This window comes from Otolemur garnettii, unplaced genomic scaffold (assembly GCF_000181295.1).
Source record: "Otolemur garnettii isolate 467f Iridium unplaced genomic scaffold, OtoGar3 scaffold00025, whole genome shotgun sequence".
NCBI classification, from domain to species: Eukaryota; Metazoa; Chordata; class Mammalia; order Primates; family Galagidae; genus Otolemur; species Otolemur garnettii.
The window spans coordinates 20933597-20943832 of record NW_003852420.1 but is presented as its reverse complement, the minus strand read 5'-3'; the positions used below and the strand labels follow the sequence as shown (position 1 = coordinate 20943832).

The following is a 10236-nucleotide window of genomic DNA, read 5'->3' as shown; positions in this document are numbered from 1 at the left end:
TTGTTTGGCGGGTCCGGGCTGGGGATTCGAACCCGCCACCTTAGGTGTACGTGGCTGGCGCCTTAGCCGGTTGAGCTATAGGCGCCGAGCCGAAGAGCAGAGTCTTATAGGAATATAGTAACTCCTTCAAGCACAATATAGTTGGAGGAGGGGAAAGAATACTTTCTAATTTATATTGCACTTTACCTCCCAAAGTGTTAGGATGATTTTACCAGTGCTATTTCAATCAGGGATTTATCATGGACATGAGCCAGACTCTATTGGAAATTTGTAGGTGAGGTCAAGGTTGCTAAATATCAATAAGAAACATTGAAATAGGGCAGCACCTGTGGCTCAACAAGTAGGGCGCTGGCCCCATATACTGAGAGTGGTGGGTTCAAACCCGGCCTCGGCTGAACTGCAACAAAAAAATAGATGGTTGTTGTAGTGGGCACCTATAGTCCCAGCTACTCAGGATCCTGAGGCAGGAGAATTGCCTAAGCCCAGGAGCAGGAGGTTGCTATGATCTGTTACACCACAGCACTCTACTGAGGGCAACAAAGTGAGACTCTGTCTCTAAAAAGAAAGAAAGAAACATTGAAATAGGCAAATGGAATGGGTAGAGGCATGGAGACAGGAATGACGGTCAGATTTCATTTTTTATTTTTATTCTTTTAGAGACAGAGTTTCACTCTGTCACCCAGACTGGAGTGTGGTAGTATGATTGTAACTCACTGTAACTTTGAATTCCTGGACTCAATAATCTATCTGCCTCAGCTTCCTGAGTAGTTTGGACTTGTAGGCCTGTGCCACCATGCCTGGGGTAATTTTTTTTGAGACAGAATCTCACTATGTTGCCCTTGGTAGACTGCTACGGCATCACAGCTCACAACAACCTCCAACTCTTGGGCTTAAGCAATTCTCTTGCCTCAACCTTCCAAGTAGCTGGGACTATAGGTGCCCGCCAAAATGCTTAGCTGTTTTTTAGTTATAGTTGCCATTGTTGTTTGGCAGACCTGGGCTGTATTTGAACCCTCCAGCTCCAGTGCATGTGGCTGGTGCCCTAGCCACTGAGCTACAGGCACCGAGCCAGCCTGAGTAATTTTTATATTTTTAGTAGAGACAGGGTCTCACTATGTTGCTCAGGCTGGTCTTGAACTCTTAGCCTCAAGTGATCCTCCTACCTCAGCCTCCCAAAGTGTTAGGACTACAGATGTGAGTCACTGCAGCTGACCTCTAATTTTTAAAAATTTTTTGTAGCGTTCTCGATATGTTGCTCGAGCTGGTCTTGAACTCCTGGCCTCCTCCCACCTTCACCTCCCAAAGTGTCAGGATTACAGGCATGAGCCACCACATCCATCCCAGATCCGGACTTTCATCTGAGATTTACCATCAATTTCCAGAACTTCTTGTAGCATTTCATATAATGCAGCTCTACCTGAAACAAATTCTCTCAGCTTTTGTCTCCCTGCAAATGTTTTTATTTCATCTTCATGCCCAAAGGATATTTAGGATTTGGGGGTTTTCTTTTAGCACTTTAAAGGTATTGTTCATTGTCCCCTGGTCTCCATTTCTGATATGTCATCGGTTCTTTGTCTTATTGCTCTGCTGTATGTAATATGTCTTCTTCTCTAGCTACTTTTAACATGTTATTTTTATCTTTGGTTTCAAGTAGTTTGACTGTATGTCTAGGTGTGGTTTTGTATGTATTTATCCTTCTTAGGATTTGCTTAAGCTTCTCAAATCTGTGTATTCGTTCATCTATTTTGGAAAAATCTCAGCCATTATCTCCTTAAATACTTCTTTTGCTGAGTTTTCTCTCCCCTCTCCATCTGGGACTCCAATTACACATATGTTAGAATGTTTAATATTGTTGCAGTTCTTGGGCACTGTGTTCCTTATTTGCACTCTTTTTTTTCCCTCTTTGTACTTTCGTGTGGATAATTTATACTGACCTGTCTTCAAGCATATTGGTTGGCCCTATGCTGTGTTCGGTCTGCTAAGCCCATTGAAAAAACGTTCTTCACTTCTTATTTTCATTTCTAGCACTTCCATTCGGCTCTTTTTTATAGTTTCTACCTCTTTGTTGAAATCCCCCATCTGTTCATGCATTTTATCCACCTTTTTCACTAGAACCTTTACATATTTATCAGCGCTATTTCAAAGTCCTCGTCTGATAATTTAAAATCTGAGCTATCACTTCATCTGCTTCAAGCACTGTTTCCTCTCCTTGACATGGGCTTTTTATTTTTATTTTTTTTTTGTTCTTCATATGTCTCATGAGTGTTTATAATATGACAGACATTCGTGTAAAAGAACCGCAGAAACCAGCGAAAATAGAAAAAGGCAGGGTCCTTTTTGTCGGGTCACTCACTATTGTGGGGAAAATTAGTCACTGTGACCTGGAGTTGGGCTGGATCTGAGTTCTGTTGCAGCTTAATTAGATTTGGTTTGCCACCAAATCTAACTGAAAGTCCATCTGACTTTCTCTCATCCATTCTCCTTGTTCAATCATTTCTCTCCACTATCCTCCTATGGTTCCTTTTAATCCTATGGTGAACCATGCTCCAACAGAGGGTTAAGTCTGTATTTTAAATAGGGATACTCTCAGCCTCCATCCCTCATTCAGCTTGGAGAATCTTACCAGCTAAGTTTTGATCTCCCAGTTTGGAAATTAGGGGATCTTCCCTAGTGAAAGTGACTAGGCCAACAGAAAAGCCTACAAACTCAGGTAGCTGAGGGTCCTCCAATGAGAAGAGTCAAATAGACCATCTTATGAGTTAAAACCCACCAGAAAGTAAGCCATGTCTCTACACACAAAAGTTCCAGTCAACATTTTTTTTTTTTTGGCAGTCTTGCTTTGATGCCCTTGGTAGAATACCGTGACATCATAGTTCACAAAACCTCCAACTCTTGGGCTCAAGTATTCTCTTGCCTCAGCCTCTCAAGTAGCTGGGACTACAGGTACCCATCACAATGCCCGGCTATTATTAGAGATGGGGTCTCACTCATGCTCAGGCTGGTCTCAAACTCCTGAGCTCAAGCAATCCATCTGCCTCGGCCTCCCAAAGTTTTAGGATTACAGGTATGAGCCACCACACCCAGCCCTCCAGTCAACCTTTAATACCTTACTCTGAAATTTGAATGGATAATCAAGGAACAGTGACTTTAGTTGAGATCCTCATAAGTAAAAGAAGATATATACATAAAATAAGTACTTGAAACTATAAAAGAGCTCTGGGACATTAATGGATATAATAGCAGCCAGGTGCAGTGGCTCATACCTGTAATCCCAGTACTTTGGGAGGCTAATATAGGAGAATCACTTGAGGTCTGGAGTTAGAGACCAGCCTGGGCAACACGGCAAGACCCTATCTAAAACAAATTAGCTGGATCTGGCTCACACCTGTAATACTAGCACTCTGGGAGGCTGAGGTGGGTAGATTTCTGAGCTCACAAGTTCAAGAGCAGCCTGAGCAAACTCAAGACCCCATTTCTACTAAAAAAAAAAAAAAATAGGAAAACTGAGGCAAGAGGATTGCTTGAACCCAAGAGTTGGCCAGTTGCTGTGAGCTATGACACCATGACACTCTTTCCAGGGCAACAGGTTGAGACTTTCTCTTAAAAAAAAAAAAAAATTAACTGGATGAGGTGGCTTGTACCTGTAGTCCCAGCTACTGAGCCAGTCAGAAGGAATACTTGAGGCTAAAAATTTGAGGCTGCAGTAAATTAGGATTCTATGGTTAGGCCACTTCATGCCAACCTGGTCTGTCTCTAAATATATAATGGCTAAAATTTTAAAAATTCAATAGAAGTGTGGAAACACACACGTGAAGAAATTTAACAGCAGAACAAAAAGATATAAGAAAGATAAGAAAATGAAGACTATTCAGCTAGCAAGTGTAATAATTGAGTTATGGGAAAGCCAGAAAAGGGAAATAGAGAACAGAAGAAGAAAAATTATCAAAGAAATAATACATGAAAAATCCCAGAACTTAAAAAACCAAAATTTTTAGAATAAAAGCATTCACTAGATGCATGGCAACTTAAAAAAAAAAATCCACATGTAGGTATATTATGTTGAAATTCTAGAACACCAGATATAAAGAGACGATTCTATAAAAAGTTCGGGAGAGGAAAATAGATCCCATAAAAAAGATTATGAATCAGAATGACATCAGCAACATTGGGAAACAATGGGGCAATGCCTACAATGTTCTTAAGGAAGATTATGTCTAACTCAGAATTCGCTATCCTGTCATCTATCAGTTGAGCGTGAGAATGGAACAAAATCATTTCTAGAATGCAAGGTAGGAATAAATCACCTTCCTTGTACCTTTTTTAATGTATCTCCTGAAAGATGTGCTCTACATAAATAAGGGAATAATCCTAGAGAGAGAGAATGTGGGATTTTAATAAATACAGATCTGACGTAGGAAGAGGCAAAGGAGATTTCCAGAACAACCACTATGTGGTTTGCCTAGGCAGCAAATCCAGGTTGGGGTAGGAAGACAGAGGCCTCTAAAGAAAGTGCCATGACATCAAAGCTCATTGCAACCTCAAACTCTTGGGCTCAAGTGATCTCTCGCCTAGAAAAAGATTGAATTGACCGTTTATTTGATAAAAAGTAGAAACTTCTTTCTTCCTTTATTTTTTTTTTTTTTTTTTTTTTGTTTTTGGAGACAGAGTCTCACTCTGTCACTCTGAGTAGAGTTCCCTGGTGTCACAGCTCACAACAGCCTCAAACTCTTAGGCTCAAAAGATCCTCTTGCCTCAGCCTCCCAAGGAGCTGGGCACCTGTCACAAACGCTAGTTTTTCTATTTTTAGTAGAGACAGGGTCTCACTCTTGCTCTGGTTGGTCTCGAACTCATGAGCCCAAGCAATCCACCCACCTCAACCTCCCAGAATGCTAGGATGATAGGTGTGAGCCACCTCACCTGGCCCTGCTATTCTGATTTTAAATGAGAAATTGTGAGCCATGTTTCACATTATTTTCCAAATTTTCTATAATTAATTCTTTGACTTCTTATTACACTTTATTTTAATCTTATGCAAATGCTATATAATGCATTCATATAATTAGAATACATTATCTTTTTTTTTTTTTTTCACTATGTCGCCCCGGGTAGAGTGTTGTGGCATCACAGCTCACAGCAACCTCAAACTCTTGGGCTTAAGCAATTCTCTTGCCTCAGCCTCCCAAGTAGCTGGGACTATAGGCCCCTGCCACAACACCCAGCTATTTTTTTGTTGTAGTGTCATTGTTGTTCAGCAGGCCCAGGCCAGGTTCGAACCCACCAGCCCTGGTGTATGTGGCTGGTGCCCTAACCCCTGAGCTATGAGCGCTGAGCTCATTATCTTTATTTTAAATAGCCTATGAAAACAGAAGTATATACAAATAGACTAAAAGTAGTCTCCTTTAACTGCCTCCCACTTCTCTCATTAGAGGTAACCACTATTACTATTTTATGGGTATAGTCCCTGACATTTTTATATACATTTCTAGTTATGCACATATTATATTTTATATTATTGAGACCATATTATATATAATATTTTGCAAATGGACTTTTTCACATTAGCAAAGAACCTTCCCTATTAGTACCCATAGGTGCATCTTATATATTCTGACAATTACCTATTATGCCATACTATACAAGTAACACAACTTTTTATTTTTTGAGACAGAAAAAAAAAAATGTCATCCTGGGCAACCTCAAACTCTTGGGCTTAAGTGATTCTCTTGCCTCAGCCTCCCAGGTAGCTGGGACCATAGGCACCCAGCTATTTTTTGGTTGTAGTTGTCATTGTTGTTTGGCAGGCCTAAGCCAGATTTGAACCTGCCAGCTCCCGTGTATGTGGCTGGCGCCCTAGCTGCTGAGCCAAAATGGATTTTTTTTTTAGACAGAGTCTTCCTCTGTCTGTTGCCCAGACTCAATGCAGTACCATCATCATAACTCACTAAAACCTCAAACTCCTGGGCTCAAGTAATCCTCCTGCCTTGGACTCTGGAGTACCTAGGACTACACATGTGTGCCACCAACGTTCAGCTAATTTTTCTATTTTTTTGTAGAGATGGGTTCTCATTCTTATTCAAGCTGGTCTCAAACTCTTGGTCTCTAGTCATCCTCTTGCTTCAGCCTTCCACAGTGCTAGGATCACAGGCATGACCATCATGCTGGGCCAAAACTGATGATACTTAATATGAAAACATAAATGTTTCAAATAAGAATCCATGTATTTGAACCAGTGGACTTTAGTTTTGCTTTCATTCCTATTGCACCATTTTCTGCCTATTACCACTAATCCACATTATGCAGTCTAGTGGTAACACTTCCATACATACCAAATAAACCTGGATATAAACCATATTGAAAATTATTATTATTATTATTATTTTGAGATAGAGTCTTAGTTGCCCTGAGATTGAGTGCTATGGTCTGATAGCTCATAGCAACCTCAAACCCTTGGGCTCAAGTAATTTTCTTGCCTCAGCCTCTTGGGTAGCTGGGACTACAGGTGCCTGCCACAACTCCTGGCTATTTTTTTTTTTTTTAGAGATGGAGTCTCACTTTATCGCCCTCACTAGAGTGCTGTAGCATCACAGCTCATAGCAACCTCCGACTCCTGGGCTTAGGCGATTCTCTTGCCTCAGCCTCCCAAGTAGCTGGGACTACAGGCGCCTGCCCAACACCCAGCTATTTTTTTGTTGAAGTTTGGCTGGGGCCGAATTCAAACCTGCCACCCTCGGTATATGGCGCTGGCACCCTACCCACTGAGCCGCACGCGCCACACAACTCCTGGCTATTTTTAGAGACGAGTTCTCACTTGTGCTCAGGCTGATCTTGAACCTGTGAGCTCAGGCAATCCACCTGCCTAAGTTTCCCAGAGGGCTAGGATTACAGGCATTAGTCACTATGCCTGGTGCATTATTTTTTTTTTTTATTGTTTGGGATTCATTGAGGGTACAAAGAATTAGGTTACACTCAGTGCATTTGTTAGATAAAGTCCCTCTTATTATACTTGAGTCCCACTAAAATATTTTTCAAGCTATAAATTTTTATTATTATTATTGTTATTGTGTGTGTGTGGAAACAGTCTCACTTTATCGCCCTTGGTAGAGTGCTGTGGCGTCACAGCTCACAGAACCTCCAACTCCTGGTCTTAGGCAATTCTCTTGCCTCAGCCTCCTGAGTAACTGAGACTACAGGAACCCGCCACAACGCCCAGCTAATTTATTGTTAACAGTTTGGCTGGGGCCGGGTTTGAACCCGCCACCTTACCCACTGAGCCACAGGCGCTGCCCAAGATGTTTTTATTTTTAAGCACTCAATAAATGTTTTTTTAATGTTAAATCATTTTATGCTTTGATCTCCAAAAGATCCTTTATAGGGGGGATGTCAGCAGAAAACACAGGACATGGGAACAAATCTTAGGCAAAAGAGCCTATTCTGGGAGAATAAGTAGGTCCCCAGCCAGTGCAGAAGTTGTTAGGGGGGCCCAGGGATATGGGGAAGGAGAGGTAGTCCCCTAGGGCACCCCAGCAAGGCCTGCAGATCTGGAAGATGGTGATTCATGTGGTGAGCACATCACCCAGAAGAGGAAGCCCACAGCTAACCGCCAGACACAGCCTTTGATTTGACTGTGTAGCTGGGACAAGGAAGGCCTCTCAGAAGATGTTAACCAACCAGAGAAAAGGCAGGAAAGCAAACCCACCCAGGTAGTATTTCCAAAACAGGTTCTTCTTCTCTTCATTGGACACCCACTCCAAGTTCATAGTTGCTCTGGGGACCAGTGGTCCGAAGCGTGGGTCTGAGGGGTAAGCTCCAAGCCTTGACCCTAAGTGCCAGACGCTAAGATTACAAACAACCACACCCCAGTGGAGCTTACTTCCTCCTGCAGAGTTGCCTCTGCTACTCCTAAACTATAGACATTCTCTCAAGATGCCCAAGGTTTCTCTGGAGTTTGATGCTATAGATGGTTTTAAATCTCATTTTTGTTCTTTACATTTCTGATTACTAAGGAGTGCACATTTTTTCATGTTTGTTAGCATTTGTATTTTTCCTGTGAATTGCCTATTTTTCTACTAGAATGTTAATCTTTTACTGTGGATTTGTAGAAGCTCTTTACAGACAACTTTATGGTGGCTTTTTTTTTTTTTATGGTGGCTTTTGTAATAAGTTTAAATTTTTCATGAAAATGAATCTACCACTCTTTTTCTTTCTTTCTTTCTTTTTTTTTTCTTTGAGACACAGCCTCAAGCTATCACCCTGGGTAGAGTGCCGTGGCATCACAGCTCACAGCAACCTCCAACTCCTGGGCTCAAGCGAGTCTCTTGCCTCTGCCTCCCAAGTAGCTGGGACCACAGGCGCCCGCCACAACGCCTGGCTATTTTTTGGTTGCAGCCATCATTGTTGTTTGTCGGGCCCAGGCTGGATTCAAACCCGCCACCTTAGGTGTATGTGGCTGGTGCCTTAGCCACTTCAGCCACAGGTGCTGAGCCTACTCTTTTTCTTTATTTTTTTTTTTTCTTTTGAGACAGAGTCTCATTCTGGCACCTTGAGTAGAATGCCCTGGTGTTATAGCTCACAGCAATCTCAAGCTCTTGGGCTCGAGTGATCATCTTGTCTTAGTTTTTCTATTTTTAGTAGAGATGGGGATCTCCCTCTTGCTCAGGCTGGTCTCAAACTCCAGAGCTCAAGCAATCCACCCACTTTGGCTTCCCATAGTGGTAGGATTATAGGTATGAGGCCCCGCTCCCAGCTTCTTTATGGTTTCTGAATTTTAGGTCTTGTTTAAGAATGCTTTTCCTGAGGCCCAGCACAGTGGCTCAGGCCTGTAATCCTAGCACTCTGGGAGGCCAAGGAGGGTGGATTGCCTGAGCTCACCACTTCAAGACCAGCCTCTGCCAGAGCAAGACCTGGTAGCAAGAGCCCGTCTGTAAAGATAGCCAGGCGTTATGGCTGGCGCCTGTAGTCCCAGCAACTTGGGAGGCTGAGGCAAGAGAATCACTTGAGCCCAAGAGTTTGAGGTTGCTGTGAGCTATGACACCAGATAACTCTACCAAGGGTGACAAAATGAGCCTCTGTCTCATCAAAAAAAAGAATGCTTTTCCTTCCTCCATTTGGAAATGTTCTTTTATTTAACTGTTATTTTGATTTTGGAGTTTATCTATTTTAATCAAACTGGACTTCATTTTTGTGCATAATGTAAAGAATGGTTGAAATACATTATTTTCCCCTTATGAACAGCCAGTTGCCCCAACAATATTTACATTATAAATTCCTTTCCCTTCTAATTTGACATGCCATCTTTATCATGTACTAAATTCTGATAGGTATATAGATAGGTGGATAGCTAATCTGGTTTTAGACCCTCTATTCTGTTATTTCTAAAATGTTCATATATTCTTGGGCCAAAAAGTTTTATTCAAGTGATTATAGCTTTATAGCATAAGTCCCTCTTCCTGTTTGGTTAATATTTTTGGGGTAGTCTCACATTTTTTTGTCAACTTGCCAAATTTCACCTTAAAAAATAGATTAAAGCCAGGCATGGTAGCTCACACTTATATTTCCAGCAACACAGGAGGCTGAGATAGGATGATTGCTTGAGCCTAGGAGTTCAAGGCAGCAATGAGCTATGACTCACCCTCCTGCAGATAAAAGAAACATTTCAAGGATGAGAAGGAAGTAAAATGCATGGGGTATTTTAAGCCTTTTCTAAGTGCCAGGCACTCTGTTTAGATGCTTCTCATTCATTGTCTTCGTTAATCCTTTCAGTAACCCCCCATGAAGCAATTGGTGTTGTCTCCATTTTACAATTGAAGATGCTGAGGGTCACAACTGAAGTCACGTGGTGTATAGAATTGAAATTGAAAAATTATAATAAAAATTGGAGGTCAGGGTGATGGCTCACACCTGTAATCGGTAATCGTAGCACTCTGGGAGCCTGAGGCAGGTGGATTGCCTGAGCTCACAGATTCGAGACCAGCCTGAGCAAGAGCAAGACCCCATCTCTAAAATATAGCCAGGCATTGTGCCTGCACTCCCAGCTACCTGGGAGGTGAGGCAAGAGAATCAATTGAGCCCAAGAGTTTGAGGTTGCTGTGAGCTGTGATGTCACCGCACTCTACCAATGGTGACAAAGAGAGACTCCATCTCAAAAAAAAAAAAAAATTGGAATTGGAAACCAGGTTTATCTCATTCCACAATTCATTCCCTTTACTTCATTTTGAGGAAAAGAAATAGAAATCAATT

The 10236-nt window shown here is 41.9% G+C and overlaps 1 pseudogene; it reads right to left on the bottom strand.

Annotated features, from left to right (window-relative positions):
* Nucleotides 1-7401: 7401 nt before the first annotated feature.
* Nucleotides 7402-7757, bottom strand: LOC100941245 (annotated as a pseudogene).
* Nucleotides 7758-10236: the final 2479 nt, after the last annotated feature.